Source organism: Mobula birostris, chromosome 3 (assembly GCF_030028105.1).
Source record: "Mobula birostris isolate sMobBir1 chromosome 3, sMobBir1.hap1, whole genome shotgun sequence".
Lineage (NCBI taxonomy): Eukaryota > Metazoa > Chordata > Chondrichthyes > Myliobatiformes > Myliobatidae > Mobula > Mobula birostris.
Window position 1 is genome coordinate 26,230,327 of NC_092372.1, and position 25,572 is coordinate 26,255,898.

Below are 25,572 nucleotides of genomic sequence, written 5' to 3' on the forward strand. Positions count from 1 at the left end.
CGAAGAGCTGCTGTTAAAAAGGGCATGGTTACATTGGCGCTGGAAGCATGGCGACACTCGTAGGCTGCCCAGCACTATCCTCACTGATTTGATTTGACACAAACAATGCATTTCACTGTATGCTTCAACGTCAATATGACAAATAAGCCTAATCTTTAAACTTCAGTTCAGGGGCAATTAGAGATGGTCAATAAACACTTGCATTGTTAATAATATCCATAACCTGTGAATGAATAATATATTTTTAAAATTCTAGCTTGAACGCTGAGTGTTCATGGAAGGTTGCACCCAATTGATTCAATTTATGCCTCCAAGGGATTTACCAGCAATTGCAAAATAATAAAGTGTGGACTTATGCCAGGCATACATCAAATATCCTGAGGCAAGTTGCAATTGGGGGTGCCCAGGCCAATTTTTCAATTGGTTTTATTTCATATAGAAATTAACACATGAATAATCTATCTACTTTTTAATGTATGATTTGAACACGAAACAACAAGTAAAGCTAATCACAAGACTAATTTTGCACACCAGCTATGCAATTAAACCAACAGCTAACCTATATCTGATATATAGACTAACATCAATAAAGTGTTCAAACTAGTTCAGTTGCCAGAGGCAACTTCTGAACAATATTCTGAATGAGAACAAAATCCTTATTTTGTAACGCACAGTCTTGATTTCAAGCAGCTCTCTGTGGCCCCGAGCAGCCGTCAGTGGTGAACAAATAATGTCTGAGCCAAGATAAAGGTAAGGCCTAGATGGAGTGAAAGTGAGAAGGATGCTTCCAATAGTGGGGGAGTTTGGAATCAGAGGCACAGCCTCAGAATGGAAGGATGTTCCTTTAGAACAAAGATGAGGAGGAATTTCTTTAGCCAGTGGTTGGTGAATCTGTGGAATATATTGTCATAGATGAATGTGGAAGCAAATTCCTAGGGCATAGGTTCTTAAAGCGGAGGTTGACAGGTTCTTGATGACTCAGGGCATCAAAGGTTACAGGGAGAGGGTAGGAGAATGGGATTGAGATGGATAATAAATCAGCCATGATGAAATGGTGGAGCAGACCTGATGGGGCGAATGGCCTAATTCTACTCCTATGTCTTAAGCTCTTACCTTGATTTGATAAAGGAGACAAAAAAAAAACAAATTGCCCGTTTCATTTTAACTTCTTTAACGTTACTGACAATAGTTAAAATCTGAAGTAACAAGTCTCCACACTTGTGAAAGTTAATTTTCACTGCCAAGGACTTTGTTTGGCTGTAGTTCAGATACTCCATGTGTTAATTCAGCTGGAATGAAAAAGTTGTAACTTTATCTGGAATGTTAGATTGGTATCTAGTGAGTATGTACATGCACATCCACCTATTCGAATGCTAAGCCTCTCTGTATGATACTCACTAAATACAATAAATACCAACATATTGATAAATGGCAGTGATACAAATTGAAAAATTAAAATCACTGTAGATACTAACTTTTGGAAAATAACCATAGTTAATTAAAATGTGGGCAATTTTTTTTGTCAGTGTTAAAGTGAGTGATGACAGCAATGTGGAAATTGAATGATTTAGTGTCTAAATGAACTCTCAGGCATGTACAGTCCCCCCCTTTTATAATGGGTGTGTTGAGATTAATGTGATTAGCCATCTGCAGGCACCAGACTATCAGATCTTAATGGATTCAACAATGTCTTGCTGCTTAGTAAGTCTCCATACCTCATGAAATTGTCCAAGGAGTAGATTTTATAGCATTCCCTCTGCTTTTGTAATGGATTCTGATCTGTCCAATGGGGGAACTGAACTAAACTGTAACTATTTATTTCAACAATGCATCATCCTTAACAGCTGCCAAAAGGAACAAAATTAAGAAAAACAAAATCAAATAGGCAACCTGTTAATTGCTAATGAGGGCAGAGGCATCAGAATCAAACCAATAAGATCTCTTAACATTCAATAACACCATAGACTTTCGATGAAGGAGCAGAATTAAGCCTTTCGAGCCATTGTGTCTGCTCTGCCATTCCATCATGGCTGATTCATTATTCCTCTCAGCCCCATTCTCCTACCTGCTCCCAGAAACCTTTGACACCCTTACTGATCAAGAAACTATCAACCTCCACTTCAAATATACCCAATGACTTGCCCTCCATATCTGTCTGTGGTGATGAATTCCACAGATTTACTAACCTCTGGCTAAAGAAATTCCTCCTCATCTCTGTTCTAAGTCAATGGCCTTATATTCCGAGACTATGTCCTTTGGTTCGAGGCTCCCTCATAATGGGAAACGTCCTATCTAATTCCACTTTTTCTCGACCTTTCAATATTTGATAGGTTTCAATGAGTTCTACTCTCACTGTTCTAAACTCCAGCCAGTACAGGCCTTGAGCCATCAAACACTCGCGATACTTTAATTTTTTCACCTTTGGGATCATTCTCCTCTAGACCCTCTCCAACCAGCTCTGTTTTTCGAAAGGGTAAAAAAAAAACTGAGAATATGAGGCTACAGCTCATGTTCACAGTACTATCTATTATTTATTATTTGTTTTTGTTCATATTTGCACAGTTTTGCAATTGGTTGCTTGCCAGTCTTTGTTTGTGTGTAGTTTTTCATTGATTCTGCAGTAAATGGCCACTTTATCAGCTACCTGCTCTACCTGGTAAAGTGACCATTGTGTGAATGTTTGTAGTCTTCTGCGGCTGGATCACACCCACTTCAAGGTTCAACAAGTTGTGCATTTAGAGATGCTCTTCTGCACAGTAATGCTGTAATGTGTGATTATTTGAGTTACCGTCGCCTTCCTGTCAACTTGAACTAATCTTGCCATTCTCCTCTAACTTCTGTCATTAACAAGTCACTTTCACTCACAAAACTGCCATTCACTAAATGTCTTCGTTTCTTTTACCATTCTCTAGTAAATTCTAGAGAACGATGGGTGTGAAAACCCAGGAGATCAGCAGCTTCTAAGATACTCAAATCATCCCATCTGGTACCAATAATCATTCCATAGTCAAAGTCATTTAGATCTCATTTCTTCCTCATTCTGATGTTTTACAACTGCACCTCTTGACTATGACTGCATGTATTTATGCACTGAGTTGCCGCAACTTGATAGGTTAATTAGGTATTTATATTAATGAGCACTTGTACCTGTGCACCTCATATAGTGGCCACTGAGTGTATTATATTTCTTTGTTCTCCTGTGAATGCCTGCAAAAAAATGAATCTCAAGGTAGTATATAGTGTCATATGGACACTATGTCATTTGGAGATTCAAACAAGAGGACATGAGTTGAGAGATAAAGGGTAAAAGTTTAGGGATAACATGAGGGGAAACTTCTTTACTCAGAGAGTGGTAGCTGTGTGGAACGAGCTTCCAGCAGAAGTGGTTGAGGCAGGTTCGATGTTGTCATTTAAAGTTAAATTGGATAGCTATATGGACAGGAAAGGAATGAAGGGTTATGGGCTGAGTGCAGGTCGGTGGGACTAGGTGAGAGTAAAGAGTTCGGCACGGACTAGAAGGGCCGAGATGGCCTGTTTCCATGCTGTAATTGTTATATGGTTATATATGTATACTTTGGTAATAAATTAACAGAATGATTGTACAGAGTTGGTAGAAATGTGAAAGCAGAGTTGGTTTGGGACAAGTATGTTATTTTGCCCATTGTGAGAATCTGACACCCTCATCAATGAACCAGCCTGAACAAATGTAGTGCAGCATCTTTGTTTAAGAGCCAACACAGATTGATACAGCTCCATCATGGATGGTCCCAAGCCCGGCTACGAAATGAGGAGGGTCGGGCACGAAGCGAGCATACCCATCCCGTAAAATCCCAGTACTACAGAAATGCCAACAGAAGCTCCAAAGACCTCATCCCCGGGAGAGGAGGGATCTTCAATGGGCTACACATTGAAAGACTGAAAAACTGGTGCAGGACAGAGAACTGCTGTTGGCAGCCCATCCCCGCTTAGGGGTGATGGGACAAGGAAGAAGAACAGACTAATACAGAGAGAACCATAACAAATGCCTGAAATAAATAGCAGTTTAACGTGTGCATTGCTATTTATTTACAGTTCTTGTAAGTGGTGGGAATGCCTGACTGGAGCAAACTTTCCTCTGCTTTTATCACAGTTTCTTGAATTTGAATTATCATCAATGAAATCCATAATCTTCAGCCAACCTAAAGACATGGGCCTTTCTGTTATTTTTCTTTCTTCACTCAGTTTCATTCTGTAACTTTCTATAACTGGTACTCAGCACTTAAGTAAAGACTTTCTAAAATAATTAACTCTGGGAAAGGACAGTAAAATTAATCACAATTATTTAAAGTGTTAGTTTTTAAATTGGTTGTAGATGGCCATGGTCCCTGTTCATCCATTACTGACTTGATGAATGGGCTTTTTGTTTTGTTATTCATCAGAAAACAGTGAATATTATTGATCACATGACAAGTAATAGATGAAATAATGAGTAATTTTGAGGCAATGAGACAGAAACACCTAAAGGCTCTATACACCTCTATCATTGCCTCAACTTTTCTTACATGATGATTAATCTGTACAATTTGATCAAAGGAGAAGCACAAATCTGCACTGAAAGTAAATCCAAACTTGTATTTATATAAATTGCATCAATTTTCAGCTTTACCGATTCCCAAGTTCAAATCATATAAAAAAAATGTGATCTCCTAAAATAATTCAAATCAAAAACTAAGTAAGTCAACGGATTTATCCAGCATAGTGGCAGGTGCCCTTTAGGGAGATTTCATTGCATTCTAATTCATTCTAACCCTTCGAAAGGTGGCTCTGGGCCTGTTTTCACTAGAGTTTAGAAGAATGAGGGGGGATTTTATTCAAACATATCGAATATTGAAAGACCTAGATAGAGTGGATGTGGAGAAGATGCTCCCTTTTGTGGGGAAGTCTAGAACCAGAAGGCAGAGCTTCAGAATACAAGGACATTTGTTTAGAACAGAGATGAGGAGGAATTTCTTTTTGCCAGAGGGTGGTGGATTTGCAGAATTCATTGCCACAAATGGATGGAGAAGCCATTTCCTAGGGTATATTTAAAGTGGAGTTTGATAGGTCCTTACTTAGTAATGCATCAAAGGTTATGGGGAGAAGGAAGAAAAATGTGGTAATGAGAGATAATGAATCAGCCAAGATAGATTGGCAGAGCAGACTTGATGGGCCAACTGTCCTTATTCTGCTCCTATGCCTTATGATCTTATGGTCTAACCTTCCAGGGAAATTCATCAATATATTGATATGCAGAGGGAGATTCAACCTTTTGATATCATCATTATAATGTCTTTATCATCAACAACCGGAAATAAATATTAAGTCAACAATTTTGCTGATCATCAATACTGCATTAAGTCTCTTACCATCCTCTTTCAGCTAGGTCCACAGTGAATCCCTTCCCTAACACACATTTGAAATTAGTATTGGTATTGATTTAATATTGTCACATATACGGAGACACAAATGAAAAGCTTGTCCTGCGTACTGTTCATACAGATCAAATCATTATACAGTGCATTGTGGTAGAACAAGATAAAACAACAATAATGCAGAATAAAATGTAATAGCTACAGAGAAAGTGCATTGCAGGGAGACAAAAAAGTGCAAGATCTTATTGAGATAGATTGCAAGGTCAAGAGTACAGCTTATCATACCTGGAAACTATTTAATAGTCATTATAACAGCGGGACAAAATCTGTCCTGGATCTTGATGGTACATGTTTTCAGGCTTTTGTGTCTTCTGCCTGGTGGAACAAGCGAGCAATGAGAAGGTCTGGAGAGGGTGGTGTCTTTGATTATGTTGGCTGCTTTATTGAGACAGGAAGAAATATAGACAGTGTCCATAGAATGGATGCTGGTTCCCGTAAGGTGCTGTTTCTGTCACGGGCCAAGAAGTTGCCATATCAATGCATTAATCACTTGACTTAATTGATTGTCCACTTTTTCAGTACTTGTCACACGCTACCAGTTTATCAGCTGAATGTAAATGAAATCCTAGCGGTTAGCAAAACATTGTTACAGTGCAAGTGAATAGTTCAATTCTCCCACTGTCTGTAAAATGTGTGAATGTACATTCTCCCTGTGACCACGTGGACTTCCTCTGGGTGGTCTGATTTTTCTCCTACATTCCAAGGACATATCAGTTAAAGATTAAAGATTAAAGATAAGCTTTAAATCTCAGATGTACATCAAAACATAAAGTGAAATGCATAAACACAACAAATTCTGCAGATGCTGGACATCCAAAGCAACACACACACAAATGCTGGAGGAACTCAGCAGGTCAAGCAGACCTTGGTCTTGGCCCAAAACATCGACAGCTTATTCATTTCCATCAATGCTGCCTGACCTGCTGAGTTCCTCCAGCATTTCGAAATGTGTGAAATGTGTTGTTTATGTCAACAAGGATGTGCTGGGGACAACCCACAAGGGTTGCCGTGCTTCCTATATGAACAGAGCATGGCGACAATTACTAACTCTAATTCATGCATCTTTGGAATGTGGGAGGAAACGAGAGCAACCAGAGGAAACCCACATAGTTATGGGAAGAACGTACAAGCTCCTTGCAGACAGTGAGACGAATTGAACCCAGGTCAATGGCGCTGTAAGGCGCTATGCTAATGACTAAGCTACTCTGCTGCTTAATTGATCATATGGTTGCAACAGGATGATGCAGGCTCATTAGAGTTGGAAGGGCCTGTTAACGTTTTTTATTTTCTAAATAAAATTTTTTAAAAATTACCAGAAGAGTTGAGGAATCAAGATGTCAAACTTGAATTATATGTAATGCCCTGGTTTACATTTTTACTGTTATGCTGCAGGTATTGCATATAGCAGCTCGGTAAGAGCTGCTGTTCTGCTTTCAGCCTGTTTGGGTTATTGTTGAAGATAAGGGATGATGTGGAATGTGTGCCATTCAATTAGTGGGAGTTTTTCTTGGTGAGGGGATTGGTGTTTTTTGTTCGAGAGGAGATGAAGAGAGAAGGTGCTGGAGAACCGGTCGTAGCATACGATCTGGTGGGAGACATGTTTGTCTGAGATGGATTGTGAACAATGTTCGGAAGGTGGTGTGTGGTTTCACGTTGACTGAGGGCCCAGCACTTGAGTGACAGGGAAGTTCAAGATGAGCTCCAACTTGTGCACATTCGACTGTTAATTAGAATGAGCCCTTTTCTTTTTGTTATTCTTTACTAACCCTTCAGTTAAGATTCATAAACATAATTCCTTTAATTGTTTGCAGTGCTCTGCCTGTTATTTCACGGCATGAATTTGAAACAGGGTAGCAAATGACCCAGCATCCACACAATCTGAGGTTTGGGGTGGGATCAAGCGCGTCTCAAACTCATGAGTTTGGCAGGTAGTCTTCCCTAGACTTATGCAGCCACGGAAACCAGGGTGTTTGATATACAAGACCTTGCTGAGACTATACCAGAAGTAGTATGTATAATTTTGGTCTCCTTGACTGGTTACAGGTATACACAACATGGAGGGAATTTATCAACAATACCTGACCAGTTCCTGTAATGGTTGATTTGCTGTTTGAGGGCAGATTGAACAGACTGGGTCTGTGTTCTCTCGAGCTCAGAAGAATTTGCTCCACAGGCTGGATGCAAGATGATTGCTGATTGGTCTAGAATTATAAACATTTTCTCAAAACGAATGGTGGGCAGGTTAGGATTGTATGAGGGTGATTTATTCTCACAGAGGATGGTAAGGTTTGGTATTCTCTATACCAGAGCATTTTGGAGTTTAGTCTTGCAGTCCATTTGGACATTTGGTTTAGTTAAGAAGGCACTAGTTTGAGACTGCTTGAATGTAACAATAAGAATGAGGGTAAGCAGCTGCTCGATTGTGCAGATCACTCTTTGGCATCTTAGAAGGTTTGTAAGGGAGATTGTAACTGAGACAAACGGTGCCCTGAACATTTATGTCACAGCATCCTTACCCCAAGGACCCTCCTTACAGCCAGTAACCTATCCTTTGTGTCAATAATTGAGGGCTCCCAAAATATATGTGCAGTATTTTATTACCATGATTAGCAATATCTTGAAGGGCTTTCTCATCAAACTAGTGAGATTCAGATATTTTCTCCAGTTTAAAATGCACAATCAGATCCTTATTGTGATTTCCTGCATTGTGGCTAACAATCTCTCATATTCACAGACTGTTTAGCCAAACTGTGCTTTGCAGTGATTTTGTAAATGATTCATTAGTCATACAGGAAAGATGTTTTCCTCTTTCTTCTTAACTAAAAGGTGAAATATCAGCCCCACTGTGTCTTTAGCCAAGGATCCAAATGTCAAGTAGTTTGCCAATTATCTCCTGCAAAAATAGCAACAGAGCTTATCGCCTTAAGCTCGCTTGTCCATTTCAGTTGATGCAGTAACAGTTACAAACGTATTTAACAACATGCCTTGTTGATCAGATAATCAGTTTCTGAGAAATGTTGTCACGAAATGATGTTCTAATTCAGCTATCTCTTCATTACTACTCAGTCACATTGTACTCTGTCCAGATCCCTAGGGCAACGTGAGCTGTTTCAACTTAACCTTTATCAGGCAAAGGTCCTCAAATAAATTTAAGATCATTTGCTGGTATCATGGGGCCAGAGATGCTCCACTTCTGGCTCTCTATTCTCCTGATTTCGACTCTCCAAAAGCTCCAATGATCAAATAATGGAGTGCATTATTTATATATATAGGAAAGCAGCATCCATCATCAAGGACCCCCCCACCCAGGTCACACTTTCTTCTCACTGCCGCCCTCAGGAAGGAGGTAAAGAAGCCTCTGGACACATACCACCAAGTTCAGCAATAGTTACTACCCCTCAACCTGCTTTTGAACCAGAGGAGATAACTTCACTCACTTCAACACTGAACTGATTCCATAACCTACAGACTCACTTTCAAGGACTCTGGAACTCATGTTCTTAATATTCATTTATTTATGTGTTTGTTCACTTGTTTATTTATGCATTCTTATTTTTTCTTCTTATGTTTGCATATTACACTTTAGTTATTTGTCCATTTGTGTATGTGCACAATTGTTCATTGATTCTATTGTGTTTCTTTCTACTTACTGTGAATGTCAGCAAGAAAATGGATCTCAGGGCTGTATATGGTAATATGTGTTTGCTTTGAGAATAAGTGCACTTTAAACTTTGAACTTTGAAATGGTTTCTGAGACATATCCTCCCTCTGGTGCCCCTCCCCCGTCCCTTTCTCCTGTGGTTCACTCTCCTCTCCTATCATATTCTTTTATCTTCAGCCCTTTAGCTTTTCCACCTATCACTGCCCAGTTACTCTCTTCATCATTGTACCCCCCCACCCACCCACCCTTCCCCTCACCTAGTTTCATCCAGCACCTGCCAGCTTTTACTCTTTCAGCCCTCCCAATGTTCTGGCTTCTTCTTCCTTATTTTTTTCAACCCTGAAGAATGGGATTGGCCGAAGACATTGACTGTTCATTCCTCTCATTGATGCTGCCTGACCTGCTGAGTTCCTGCAGCACTTTATGTTTGTCGTTGAGACACCGATCTGAGTTTTAAAATGCCCCCATGTCAAAAAAAAGTATGTTAGACGTGTTGCTTCTTTTTCAAAATTTCAAGATTTCATGTCCAAAATGTTTCATTCATTTTTTTCTGCACCTCCATGTAAATTAACACCTTATCGTTTCATTAGCATTTGCAAGAAGCTTAAATCATTTACAATCATGTTATAACAGTATTAAAATGAAAAATAACACCGACAGATGTTAGAAATAGGAAGCAAATACAGAAATTGTTGGAAATATTCAGCCTTAGATTAGATTAGATTATGAGGACACGCAGTCCTCTTTTATTGTCATTTAGTAATGCATGCATTAAGAAATGATACAACTTGTTTCTCCAGAATGATATCACAGAAACACAAGACAAACCAAGACTAAAAAAAAACTGACAAAAACCACGTAATTATAACATATAGTTACAGCAGTGCAAAACAATACTGTAGTTTGATGAAGAACAGACAATGGGCACGGTAAAAAAAAGTCTCAAAGTCTCTCGAAAGTTCCATCATCTCACGCAGACGGTTGAAGGGGGAAACTCTCCCTGCCATGAGCTTCCAGCACTGCAAACTTGCCGATGTGGCATCCTGGAAGCACCCAACCACAGTCTGACTCTGAGTCCGTCCGAAAACTTCGAGCCTCTGACTAGCCCTCCGACACTGAGCACCGAGCACCATCTCTGCCGAGCGCTTCGACCCCAGCCCCAGCAACAGGCAGTAGGCAAAGCCAAGGATTTGGGGCCTTCCCCTCCGGAGATTCTTGATCGCACAGTAGCAGCGGCAGTGAAGCAGGCATTTCAGAAGCTTCTCCAGGTGTTCCTCCGTGCTTCTCACGTCCATCTCCATCAAATCAGGATTGTGCACAGCCCCTATTTAACAAATACGATATCAGTTCGGAGCGGCCATGCACGCTGCGTCACGCCGCCATCTTCTCCTCCCATCGTCTGTACCATGCCTTACCATGAAGTTGGCATTTGCTTAAAAGCTTAAATCATTTACAATCATGTCATAAGAATATTAAAATAAAAAATTAAATTGACAGCTGCTGGATAGCTGAATCAAATGCAGATAATGTTAGAAATGTTCAGCACGCAGGCTGGATCTATGGAAAGAGAAGCAGACTGAAGACTTTTCATTCGCTTCCTTTTCCATGGAGTTCTTGATTTCAACTTGCAGAAAAGGTGCACCCAAATGGCAGAAAAACATTTAAAAAAGCAGTCAGGCCTGGTTAAGGAACATCAAGAAAAATAATAGAAAAAAACGGTGAACTAGAATCCATTCCCTTGCCTTTGATTTCTGCAACGGACAATTCATTTGATGCAACTTGTTGGTACTTGCTTTTAGAACTTGTACCTGTGCTTTGAAACTCCTTTGTGTTTTAGAAATGATTTGTAATTTGGAAACTTTATGTTAGATCAAAATCATCCTCTGTGAGTTTTAAATGTGTTATAAGAATGTTGTTTTAATTGAAATGTGTATCACTAACATCAAATGAACTGCGTCAAAACTACTTTGATAGCTGAAAGTATGTCCTTCTGGTGGGGCGGGGGAGGCTTGGACATCTACTGCACAAATAGTGTATAAAGGCAGTTAAACTCACTATGGAGGATAAACAGGGAAGTGAACTAGTCTTTGAAGAGTAGGTAGTTACAGAATAACCACCCTTTACTGAGGGTACCCATCGCTATCTATATCAGATGGGGTTTCAAATCTTTGTTTGAGTTTTGAACTTGGTAGTCAACAAACTTAATACCATCACAATACTCGTATTTGTGAAATGAATAACAGGAAACTAAAATTGTATGTCTATAGCCAACATAAGGAGAGTAATGGATCGGAAACTCTTGGAGGCTTCTGACTATTGCTGTAGCTTCTATTTGCTTATAGTTGAAAAAGACTAAGGAAGTTATGGGTTAAACAGATCGTGTATAATCATGCTACAATATAATATGCTGAGAATTTTGAACAGTTAAAGATTTGTCCAATCTCAAAAAGTTCTATTCACCTGCATTTCGACCATTCGGGTGGCTAGAAACCATCCTCCTAGACTTTTTATTGGCGTAGAATCATTTTTGACATACAACACTACAGCACAGAAACCAGGCCCTCAAACCTATCAAGTTCATGCCAAACTATTATCCTGCCCGGTCTCATCAACCCATGCCTGGGCCATACCCCTCCCATCCATGTACCTATTCAACCTTCTCTTAATGTTGCAATTAAACCTGCACAACACTTCAGCTGACAGCTCAGTCCACACTCTCACCACCCTCTGATTGAAGAAGCTCCTCCTCATGATCCCCTTGAATATTTCACCTCTCCCCCTTAACCTATAACCTCTAGTTGAAGTTTCACCCAACCTCACTGGAAAAAACCTGCACGCATTTACCCTATATATCCATCTCATAATTTTATATACCTCTATCAAACCTCCCCTCATTCTCCTGCACTCCAAGCAACAATATCCTAACATATATGAGGCTGAAGAGGGGAAAAGTGAGCTGAAGAAGGGGAAGAAAAAGGATCTGCCATGATTGAATGGTGGAGTAGATTCGAGGGGCCAAATGGTGTAATTCTGCTCCAGTGTCTTATGGTCATATGGTGTTTCCCTGTAACTCAAGTCCTAACATCCCGGAAACAATATGGTTTCTTCTCAGCATAACTACTTGCAACAAAGAACTAGCCATATGTTGGTTTGGATTTATGGTGTTCTTGTGAATAGATTTTTATGCTCTGGCACAAATAGCCTCTGGCATTTGCAACAGCAAAGTAAGGTTATCATTGTACTAATTCCATGAAAGAGCTCTCAAGACAGTAGCAAAATCATTATGACAAATTATTAATACAGTTGAATTCCATGTGTTCAAAATAATTGACCAATTAATGCCTTTGATGTTTTTTGATTACAGTTAATTCTGGGCTGAAATCCATCAAAACACCATAGCTGAAACTCATTGTTACTATGAGTGAGAAACAGATAATATTGGATAAGTCATTCTATTTTCTTCTTGAATAATAATTTAGTTCAAATGCTTCCCAAAAAATTAATGTTACACGGAGCATGGAGTCACAGGCAATGGAAAAAGGTCTTTGGGGCCCAGAAGGCCTGTAGCAAGTATCTGCAGCTATCTTCACTAATCTCACATTTCCAGCAACACCCCACAGATTCTCTCACTTACTTACACACTAGGGGTCATTTGCAATGACCAATTAAACCATGAACCTGCACACATTCAGGATGTGGGAAGCAACTGGAGAACCAGAGAGAAATGATTAGAGGCACAAGAGACACAGCAGATGCTGGAAATCTGGAGCAATGCACCTAAAAATTCCAGTGAAATTCAGCAAGACAGGCACTATCAATGAGAGAAATAAAGATCAATGTTTTGGGCCAAAGCCCTTCATCAGGACCAGAAAGAAAGGGAGCAGAAGCCCTTACTATTCTTCATTCTGGTTACCATTTTACCTCTTTTCTTCTCATTTGCCCACCTCCTCCCTATAGGGTACCTCCTCCTTCCCTTTCTTCTATGGTCCATTGTTTTCCCCCATTAGATTCCTTCTTCTTCAGCCCTTTCCACCTATCACCTCCCAGTTCTTACTTTATCCCCCCTCCCCTCATTTGGCCTCACCTATCATCTGCCATCTTGTGCTCCTTTCCTTTCACCTGCTTTCTTAATCTGGCTTCTGCCCCCTTCCTTTCCTGGATTGTAGTTTAACTACAATACAGATTGTAGTCTGTATCCCACTGACTTGCTCTGACTCATTGACAAAGAGATGCTGGGATGTTTAAATGTGGAACCATTTAACATGGCAGCATGGCAGCTTCATCCCCAAGACACCACCAACTTTCTTATCAGTGCACTCTCCCTCAGAGTCGCTGTGTACTTACTGAAACCGTGGAGTCCCTGTGGACAAATACTTATGGTTAATATTCCACTTTGACTGTGATGTTGAACAGATTGTGGATACAACTATATCAGGCCTCTATTGCCAGGGATTGGATCATCCCAATTGTTCCCACTTGTGTGGTCTCTGACCACATGCTCCCGGCGTCTCGAATCTCCCCCTTAGCCACTCTCAGGAGTTGCAGACAGCCCATCCAATCCCAGGCACCAGAATCATCTGTTTCCGCATGAATTGGACCAATCCGATGACCTGATTGACGCAATGGCTCTATTGAACCCAGGGATGTTTATAAAGATAGAATACTCCATAACATGTTGTAGTCTTGCGCTTAAATGTTTTGAAAAAGAGCATGAAGTGTTTATATGGTTTCAGCTGTTCCTTTCTCCAGAAACAATTATACTTTCAGACCTTTGCAAATTGACATAATCAATAAACATAAGTATTGCTTTCCCATGTTAGTTTTGTCTACAAGTCAGCCACAGTCCTTTGAAATTGTGTTGCCAAATTCAAAGTTCAATGTAAATTTATCATCAAAGTACATATACTGTATGTCACCACACACAACCCAACGATTTATTTTCTTGTGGGCATACTCAACCAGACAATCGGCCATTCTTGTCTGGCACATGGTGTCAGGATTGGCCTCCTTTCGGATTAACCAGGTCACGATATGAACGTTCCTGACTCGACCTTTTTTTTTTTATGAGGCCGAGCGGCTAGCTGGACGCCCAACCCGGTACGGACGGAAGGCGTGCTCGGGGGTGGCCCGACTTGGATTCGAACTCGGGAGCCTTTGCTCCGGAGTCCGGCGCTGATGCCATTGCGCCACCAGCTGAATAATAACCACAGCAGAGTGAATGAAAGGCCACACCAATGAGGGTGTTTAAGTAGTGCGCAAAGGACAACAAAAAGAAATAATAATAATAAATAAATGAGAGTCCTTGAAAGTGAGTCCATAGGTTATGGGAGCATTTCAATGATGGAGCAAGTTTCTGCTCTAACAAATGGATGGAAATAGGATTCTATGACTAGACTTTTTATTTTATATTTGGAGATACAGATTGGAACAGGCCCTTCCTGTTCAACAGGCTGCACTGCACTGCAACGCACCCATTTAACACTAGCCTAATCACAGGACAATTTACAATGACCAACTAACCTACACTTTTGGACTGTGGGCACCCAGAGGAAACCTACACGGTTTAGGGGAAGAACATACAACCTCCTTACAGACAGCACTGGAATTGAACTCTGGGCTCCAGAACTCCTGAGCTATTATAGTGCCACACTAACCACTATGCTACTGTGTCACAGACCTTATGTCAGAATCAGATTTATTATCACAGACATCTACAGAGATCTTATGGTGGAGAGAAGAAGCTGCTCCTTAAACATTGATTGTGGGTCCTCATGCTCCTGTACCTTCTCCCTGATGGTAATAACAAGTGCAGATGTCTCAGATAATGAGGTCCCTCAATGATGGATGCCACCTCTTCAGGCACCATCTATTGAAGATGTCTTTGATGCTGGGGAAGGGTGTGCCTATGATGGAGCTGCCCTTGTGTACTGCAGAATGACAATAAACAATCTCGAATCTTGAATTTTGATCTGTACAATTTCTCTAAGTCTCTGTTTTCCCGGTTGAGAACTTCACAGTGTTCACTTGAATCTAACATCACCGAGTAGCACCCCTATCTCAATCATTTGCATGTGATCATTTGCATTGCCATACCACCCTGTCTCTCCAGTTGCAAATAGTGGTCAAATCAACTCCTTTAAATCTTCTGAACAAAATGGACCATTTGTCCATCTTTGTTGCAAGAATTGACCCCTCCAGCACTAACAACCTTTTCTTTATGAAGGATTATAGATCTTCTTAATCAGTCTCAGTGGAGCTTAGTGCTAAGCTCTAGGGAGATGTTGAAAGGTGAATCTTGCCTGGACCACCTCAGCACAAGGGAGTGACAGACAAATCTGAATATGTACTAGCATTTAAAGCCCCAGTCCAAAATAAATAACATTTTTTTTAAATGCTTGGCCCATCCACCTCCATGAGCTGAAAACAATAGGGCGCCCATTACCGATTTTGGATTTCTTACCTCATCTATTAGTATGAGCTGTAGGGATTGTCTATGAATTCATTTTACTATTGCTGGTGGCATGGCACAAAGGCGATACAGTAGCATAGTGGTTAGCACAACGCTTTACAATGTAGGCGACCAGGGTTCAATTCCCGCTGCTGCCTGTAAGGAGTTTGTACGTTCTCCCCTTCACTACATGGGTTTCCTCTGGGTGCTCCGGTTTCCTCCCACAGTCCAATGATGTACTAGTTAGTAGGTTAATTGGTCATTGTAAATTGTCCCATGATTAGGCTAGGATTAAATTGGCGGGGGGGGGGGTGAAATGTTGCTGGGTGGCAGGTTTTGAAGGGCCAGTAGGGCCTATTGCATGCTGATTCAATAAATAAATAAATGAATAAAGTTAACTATGATGCTTCAGTGGTGCTGAAAGCTTCTAATCTTGTAATAACCTTCTTATCTCTGCATTAGATATGTGGCTGGCCCCGGGAGAATTTGCCTACTGCTTCTGGCATTTTTGGCACACGTTCCAGAGAATACTGAGAAAAGGAATTGGGACTCCACTGTGCTCTCAGCTTTCAGATTATCCATTTTGTATTATTATGTCTCATTATGTTCTTTAATGTTTCATCTTTTGCAACTATTATACAAACTATCTCTCCTTCATATTCTCTCTGTTACTGCTGTGGTCGCATTTTCCCTTCTTTATGTATTACTAACTTCCGTTGAAGCTGATTTTCATTGCAATCTATTAATGCTTTTAAACTTTAATCAAAAAAATTATGAGTTAATATATAATGAAGTCACAGAAAACAGGGTGAGAATGACTAAACTGCCAACTAAATATCTCATCATTTTTCTGTTTTTCCATAATTTGAGGGTAATCATTTTATAACAGAGCCTTTATTTTTTTCTGTGGTACTATTTGTTTTGTTGTCTAGCCTTAAAAGCCACTTTCTCTTTCAGAGGAAGGCTGGACAGCACACACCAGTCCATTATCATCATCAGGGTCAACTGAAATACACAGTTGTGTGTCATCTGCTTAAGTATGGAAATCAAGTTTATGCTCTGTAATGATGTCTCCTGAGGGGAACATGTATAATGAGATGAGTAGGAGACCAAGACAGCTTCCCTGAGCAACACTAAAAGAGTCATTGTATCTCTTAGAAACTTTGTCTCCAAGACAGGCATAAAAAATTCCTGTCAGATCCATGAACAAAACCAATTAAGGGCACCACCAGAGAGGCCAGCCCAGTTCTCCAGACAATCTAGGAGAATTTTGTGGTCAATTGTGTCGAAGGCAACGCTTGGATCTAGGAGAATTAGAACTGAGATTCTGTTGGCATCAGTGCTGAGGCCAAGGTCACTGATGTTCTTGGTAAAGGCTGTCTCTGTGCTATGGTTTGCTCTAAAACCTGACTGAAATTTTTCTAGAGTATTGTTCTCATTCAGAAAGTTGTTGAGTGGTTGGAAATTACTTTCTCAAGGACCTTGCCCAGAAAGGGAATATTTGATATAGGCCTTAGTTAGCTAGTGCCTCACTCTCAAGGTTTGGTTTTTTAAGTAGGGGTTAGACAGCCACAGTTTTGAAGGCATCTGGAAAAACTGCAGAGTCAAGGGATGTGTTTATAATTTCCTAACAGAATTTAAAACACTATTAAAAGAGTCCTTAAAAAATGTGGTAGGGACAGGGTCGAGATAGCAAGTAGACGTTCACTCTTTTGATACAATCTCTTATAGAGTTCTGATTCAGAAACGCTTGTAAATTTTGACATGGATTCTGTCTTTTTGAGAGGTTGGCTACAGAGTTTACTAGTATCTGTAGCTCTACTCTCCCTAGTGGAAATAATTTTGTAGGTAAATAAATATGGAGAGTTCCTCACATTTTGTGGCAGATGCTTGACTTGACGACATTATAGGTTGGGCAGAGTTCAACAGTCAGTTTATAGTTGAGAACAACATTTCTGAATCTCCACTATTCTTTGTATAGTCTTGGAAAAAATGGGCCCCTCTTGCAGAGCATACAGCAGCTTTAAAGAGCCTAGTTTTTCCTTGAAAATATTGCAGTGGACTTCTGGTCCAGTTTTCCGCCATTTTCTCTCAGTTACTCTGCATGATCTCTACAGCTCATGGACAGAATTGTTTAACTATGTCGATGTTTTACTAAAGTGATATTTTTCTTAATGCTAGGTGGGGCCCCTGTGTTTAATATACTTGTCAAGTTATTGTTGAAAGAATGAACCATTTAATTTACTGAGCTGTTGAAGCCATGTGGTCAGTTAAACTAGCCAGCTCAGAGAACTTAAGTTGTGTTGCAGCATCGAGAGACCGCTTATAACTGTAATTATTTTTATGGCCTTGGTTCCAGGCAGGAAGGCATCAAAAAGTACACAAAAATGATCAGGGACAGCAGTATCAGATGTGAATCATTAATAATATTTAACTCTTTTGTCATTACTAGATCAAGTATATTTCTGAGTTGATGGATGGACTCATTGACGTGCTAGGTATGACCTAGGCTGTCTAGTAAGCTCTTGAATTCAGCGACCATCACGTATGCATTTGAGAGATCATTAATATGAATACTGAAATCACCAGAGATGAGAATCCTGTCATAGTTCAAGATAATAAGAGGATAAGAATACAGAGAATTCGGAGAGGCATTGGATTTAGAAGGGTGATGAATGATAACGCAGAAAACAGGATCGGTACCTCAAATTTTAAACGTGTTCCTCAAAACTTGAAAGGCAGGCTGGCATTGGAGAGGATCCAGAGGAGGTTCATGAGAATGATTCCGAGAATGAAAAGGTTAACGTATGAGGGGCATTTGATAGCTCTGAGCCTGCACTCACTAAAATTTAGAAGAATGATGGGGGATCTAATAGAAACCTATCGAATAGGTGGCTCCATGGTAGAGTAGTGGGTAGCACGGCACTATTACATCTCAGGATGTTGATGTTTGGAGTTCTGACATCATCTGTAAGGAGTCCGTACATCATCCCGGTGGAATGTATGGGTTTTCTCCAGGTACTCTGGTTTCCTCCCACAGTCCAAAAATGTACCAGTTAGTAGGTTAATTGCCCCATAATTAGGCTAGGGCTAAATCTGGGGTTGCTGGCTGGTGTGGCTCAAAGGGCTGCAAGGGTCTGTTCCATGCTGTATCTCAATAAGTAAATAAATAAGATTTTGAAAGACCTTGATAGTGTGGATGTGAAGAGGATGTTTCATATAATGGATGAGTAGGGCCAGGGGAGAAAAGGAACTGAGATAAGGAGGAATTGCTTTAACCATTGGGTGGTTGGGTGGTGAATCTGTGGATTTCATCGTCACAGGTGGCTGTGGAAGTCAACCCATTGAGTATATATAAAGTGGAGGTTGATAGGTTCTTGATTAGTTAGGACATCAAAAGTTACAGAGAAAATGAGGTTGAGAGGGATAATAAAGCTGCCATGATGGAATGGAGGAGAAGACTCGATGGGCTGAATGGCCACATTCTGCTCCTATGTGTGTTTGTGCGTTTGTTTGTGATATTGAGTGGTCAGGAGAGGAAAGGGTGAGCACCTTCGAGTTCCTGGGCATTAGCCACTTGGAAGATCAATCCAAGGCACTAGCCTCTCCACTGTCGAGGACATCTTCAAAAGGTGGTGTTAGCATCCACCAGTAAGATCCATTGAAAAGGGCTCTCACCACCTGAGACATGCTCTCTTCTCATTACTACCACCAGGGAGAGTCTGAGAATACACGCTACACACATCAAAGTTGCTGGTGAACACAGCAGGCCAGGCAGCATCTCTAAGAAGAGGTACAGTCAACGTTTTGGGCCGAGTCCCTTTGTCAGGACTGAAGAATGAAAGATGGGGAAGGATTTGAAGAATGTTTGTAGCGTCAGTTGAAAGACCAGGAATTTGAAAGACAAAGGGGTGAGGGAGGGGAAGCATTGACGTCATAGCCCTGAAAACAATGGGTGGTAGAAGAAGGAGGCGGAACCATGAGGGAGCTGGGGGAGGGGGTAGAGTGAAATAGGGATAGAGGAAGGGAGGGGGAGGGAATTACCGGAAGTTGGAGAATTCTATGGTCATACTAAGGGGCTGGAGACTACCTAGACGGTATATGAGGTGTTGCTCCTCCAGAGGAAGTGAATTTGAGGGCTGGGTGGAAGCTTGAAGTAAAGTCGATGAAATTGACGAGCTCAGCATGGGTGCAGGAAGCAGCACCAACGTAGTTGTCAATGTACCGAAGGAAAAGTTTTGGAGCAGTAACAGAATAGGTTTGGAGCAAAGACTGCTCCACATAACCAACGAAGAGGCAGGCGTAGCTGGGTCCCATGTGAGTTCTCATAGCTACACCCTTTGTCTGAAGAAAGTGGAAAGAGCCAAAAGAGAAGTTACTGGCAAAATGGCAGCTCTCTGACACCTCCTCTTACTTACAGGACCAAACAGGAACTTTGGTGGGGCCGAAGTGCGGGAAATGGAGGAGATGTGTGTGAGGGCATCATTGATGACGGTAGAAGGAAAACCACGATCCTTAAAGAAAGAGGACGGGACCCCACCAAAAAACATCAAACTATTGTCTCCCGCACCATCACCGCCCTTATCAACTCCGGAGACATTCCATCCTCAGCCGCTAAACTCATTATTCCCACACCCCGTACCGCTCGGTTTTACCTCCTCCCAAAGACGCACAAGCCTAACTGTCCCGGTAGACCCATAGCTTCTGCTTGCTCCTGTCCCACCGAACTTGTATCTGGCTACCTGGACTCCATTTTGTCACCCATAGTTCAGTCCCTCCCCACCTACATCCATGATACATCTCATGCCCTCCACCTCTTCAATAACTTCCAATTCCCCAGTCCCAATCGCTACATTTTTACTATGGATGTCCAATCCTTATACACCTCCATTCCCCATCAAGAAGGCCTCAAAGCCCTTCGTTACTTCCTGGATAATAGACCTCACCAGTTCCCCACCACCACTACCCTCCTCCGGTTGGCAGAACTGGTTCTCACACTTAATAACTTCTCTTTTGGCTCTTCCCACTTTCTTCAGACTAAGGGTGTAGCTATGGGAACTCGCGTGGGACCCAGCTACGCCTGCCTCTTCATTGGTTATGTGGAACAGTCTATGCTCCAAACCTATACTAGTACTGCTCCCCAACTTTTTCCTTCGGTATGTTGACGACTACATTGGCGCTGCTTTCAAACTTCCACCTAGCCCTCAAATTCACTTCCTCTATCTCGGACACTTCTCTCCCCTTTCTCGATGTTTCGGTCTCCAACTCTGGAGACTGACTGTCCACTGACATCTTCTACAAGCCCACTGACTCTCATAACTACCTCGACTATACCTCTTCCCACCCCACCACATGCAAAAATGCCATTCTCTATTCCCAGTTCCTCTGTCTCCGCCGCATCTGCTCCGAGAATGAGGCTTTCCGTTCCAGGACATCTCAAATGCCCTCTTTCTTTAAGGATTGTGGTTTCCCTTCTGTCGTCATCAATAATGCCCTCACCCGCATCTCCTTCATTTCCCGCACTTCGGCCCTCACCCCATCCTCCCGCAACCACAACAGGGACAGAGTTCCCCTTGTCCTCACCTACCACCCCACCAGCCTCTGGATCCAGCACATTATCCTCCGCAACTTCCGCCACCTTCAACAGGACCCCACCACTAAGCACATCTTTCCCTCTCCACTCCTCTCTGCTTTCCGCAGGGATCGGTCCCTCCGCGAATCCCTTATCCGCACGTCCATCCCCACTGATCACCCACCCGGCACTTATCCTTGTAAGCGTAAGTGCTACACCTGTCCCTAAACCTCATCTCTTGCAACCATTCAGGGCCCCAAACAGTCCTTCCAGGTGAGGCAACACTTCACTTGTGAGCCTGTTGGGGTCATCTATTGCATCCGGTGCTCCCGGTGTGGCCTCCTCTGCATCGGTGAAACCCGACGCAGATTGGGGGACCGCTTCGTCGAGCACCGTCCGCCACAACAGACAGGATCTCCCGGTAGCTATCCACTTCAACTCTGTTTCCCATTCCCATTCAGATATGTCCATACATGACCTCCTCTACTGCCATGATGGGGCTAAACTCAGGTTGGAGGAGCAACACCTCATATACCGTCTAGGTAGTCTCCAGCCCCTTGGTATGAACATAGAATGCTCCAACTTCCGGTAATTCCCTCCCCCTCCCTTCCTCTGTCCCTATTTCACTCTACCCCCTCCCCCAGCTCCCTCATGGTTCCGCTTCCTTCTTCTACCACCCATTGTTTTCAGCACTATGACATCAATGCTTCCCCTCCCCCACCCCTTTGTCTTTCAAATTACTGGTCTTTCAACTGAAGCTACAAGCATTCTTCAAATCCTTCCCCATCTTTCATTCTTCAGTCCTGACGAAGGGTTCCGGCCCGAAACATTGACTCATCGTTTCTAACTGATGCTGCCTGACCTGCTGAGTTCATCCAGCGTACTGAAAGTGTTGCTTTGATCACAGCACCTGCAGATTATTTTGTGTTTAGGAAACAGCTCATACAAGAAGACATAATTTAAAGGTGTTTGGAGGAAAGCATAGGCAGATGTCACAGGTAGGTTTTTCATATAGTTAGTGGTGGGTGCGCAAAATGCACTGAAAATGGTGATGGTGATGGCAGAGGAAGATACATTAAGGACATTTAAGAGAGTCCTAGATAGGCACATGGCTGAAGGAAAAATGGAGGGCTACAAGGCAGGGAAGAATTAAACGATCTTGGAATAAGTTAATAGGCCAGCACAATATCATTGGCTGAAGGGCCTGTAATGTGCTATAATGTTCTATGATTTATGTTCAATACTACATACAGAATTAGCACTTTGAAAAAATGTTGCGGCAAAAGTAGTACAGATGCTATTTTATGACTGCTTTGGCTATAGCAGATCACACCTGCATTTTGCAATGTCTGAAGATTGTGAGGGAGGTGGCAGCGGTTAGCATCAAGATGGCAATCAACCAGGTGGCACATGGTGGTAGAGTGGCCAAGCGCCAGAGGGCCCAAAACTATGGCAGCCGGCAGCAAAGATGGCAGCTATCTTGAAGATGGTCAAAAACCAAATTCATCCCCTGTAGCACATGTCAGAGGGCTGTGTGATGGAGTGATGGAGGAAGATCTTGTAGAAGCACTGCAGGAGTTTGGTGTCACCAGCCATGTGGTGATGATTTTTTACTTCTGGGGCGTCTAGGAGCGACTCGAGTAGCAGCAGTACTCTCAATGGATACGATTAAATATTCTCATTTCAGCCTGATACAGCTAAAAAGCACAACTGCTTCCAAGGTCAATACAGTCAACAAAGATGTCTTAATACATTTAAACAAACTATCGATGCTTAAAACTGATGGAAACAACTCTGACTGTGGACGGAAGTGCCCACGGAAGAAGCGTGGCTGTAGATTGGGATTACAAGTGCATTTAAGAAAATGGGGTTTTAAACTCCCTATACCGACTATCTTGCTGGCAAACGTGCAGTCTCTGGTGAATAAAATCAATGATCTCAGAGCTAGGGTGCTGAATCAGAGGGACATTAGGACCACCTGTGTCCTTTGTTTCACGGAATCTTGGTTAACCCCTTTCATACATGCAGCGATTCAGATCACCGTCAGAATAGATCTACAGAGTCTCTCAAAAGCAGAGGCGGAGGACTATGCCTCATGGTCAATTCTTCTTGGTACACAAATATAACAGTGCTGTCCCAATTCTACTCACCAGACCTGGAAAATCTAGTAGTTAAGTGCTGTCCTTTTTACCTACCACGGGAGTTCTCCGGGGTCATTTTGGTAGCAGTTTACATTCCACCTCAGGCCAATGTCAAGCAGGCTTTGGATGATCTGAGCAATGAGATCAACATGCACAAAACAGTGCACCCTAACGCCTTCACCATTGCTTTGGGAGATTTTAACCAGGCCAGTCTGAAAAATCTCTAAGCAAATACCATCAACAAATCGCTTGCAATACCAGAGGAAACAACACACTGGACCATTGCTACACCACCAAGAATGCCTAACGTGCTGCTCCACGCCCTCACTTCGGGAAGTCTGATCACCTGGCTGTAGTTCTACTCCCTGAGTGAAGGCAGGGACTGAAGACTGCAGCACCAGTAGTGAGGACCAAGAAGGTTTGGACGAGGGAAGCACAGGAGCACCTACAGGACTGCTTTGAATCGATGGACTGGACTGTATTCAGCGATTCATCTTTGCACCTGGATGAGTATGCTGCAGTTGTTACTGACTTCATTAAATCCTGTGTGGATGAGTGTGTGCCTACAAAGACTTACTGTACATTCCCAAACCAAAAGCCGTGGATGAACCAGGAGGTACATCTGCTGAACGCTAGATCTGTGACATTCAAGTTTGGTGACCTAGGCCTGTACCAAAAACCAGGTATGATCTGCAGAGGGCTATTTCAAGGGCGAAGAGACAATTTCAAATGAGGTTGGAGGCGACATCAGATGTACAACAACTCTGGCAGGGTCTGCAAGACATTACTTCCTACAAAGTGAAACCCAATAGTATGAATGGCAACGATGCTTCACTATCAGATGAACTCAACGCCTTCTAAGCATGCTTTGACAGGGAGAACACAACTACAACTGTGAAGATACAACTGCACTCAAGAAGCCTGTGATCTCTGTCTCAGAGGCTGATGTTAGGCTGTCTTTAAAGAGAGTGAACCCTCACAAGACGGAAGGTCCTGATGGAGTACCTGGTAAGGCTCTGAAAACCTGTGCCAACCAACTAGCGAGAGTATTCAAGGACATTTTCAACCTCCCACTGCTACAGGTGGAAGATCCCACTTGCTTCAAAAAGGCAACAATTATACCAGTGCCAAAGAAGAATAATGTGAGCTGTTTTAATGACTATCGCCCGGTAGCACTCACATCTACAGTGATGAAATGCTTTGTGAGGTTGGTCACGACTAGACTGAACTCCTGCCTCAGCAAGGACCTGGACCCATTGCAATTTGCCTATTGCCACTATAGGTCAACAGCAGATGCGATCTAAATTGATCTCCAAGCAGCTTTAGACCACCTGGACAACACAAACACCTATGTCAGGATGCTGTTCATTGACTATAGCTCTACACTTAATACCATCATTCCCACAATCCTGATTGAGAAGTTGCAGAACCTGGGCCTCTGTACCTCCCTCTGCAATTGGATCCTCGACTTCCTAACCAGAAGACCACAATCTGTGCAGATTGGTGATAACATCTCCTCCTCACTGACGATCAACACTGGTGCACATCAGGCGTATGTGCTTAGCCCACTACTCTACTCTCTGTATACACATGACTGTGTGGCTAGGCTAGCTCAAATACCATCTATAAATTTGCTGACAATAGAACCACTGTTGGTAGAATCTCAGGTGGTGATGAGAGGGCATACAGGAGTGAGATATGCCAGCTTGTGGAATGGTGCCACAGCAACAACCTGGCACTCAACATCAGTAAGATGAAAGAGCTGATTGTGGTCTTCAGGAAGGGTAAGATGAAGGAAAATATACCAATCCTTATAGAGGGATTAGAAGTACAGAGAGTGAGTAGTTTCAAGTTCCTGGGTGTCAAGATCTCTGAGGATCTAACCTGATCCCAACATATCAATATAGTTATAAAAAAGGCAAGGCAGCGGGTATTCTTTATTAAGAGTTTGAAGAGGTTTGGTAAGTCAACAAATACACTCAAAAACTTCTATAGATGTACCGTGGAGAGCATTCTGACAGGCTGCATCACTGTCTGGTATGGAGGGACTTCTGCACAGGACAGAATGAAGCTGCAGAAGGTTGTAAATCTAGTCAGTTCCATCTTGGGCACTAGCCTACAAAGTACCCAGGACATCTTTAGGGAGCGGTGTCTCAGAAAGGCAGTGTCCATTATTAAGTACCTTCAGCACCCAGGGCATGCCCTTTTCTCACTGTTACCATCAGGTAGGAGATACAGAAGCCTGAAGGCACACAATCAGCGATTCAGGAACAGCTTCTTCCCCTTTGCCATCTGATTCC

The 25,572-nt window shown here is 42.2% G+C and overlaps 1 pseudogene; it reads left to right on the forward strand.

Annotated features, from left to right (window-relative positions):
- LOC140194841 (heterogeneous nuclear ribonucleoprotein L pseudogene) overlaps positions 1 to 25,572 on the forward strand; it is an 81,619-nt pseudogene that overhangs the window by 55,062 nt on the left and 985 nt on the right.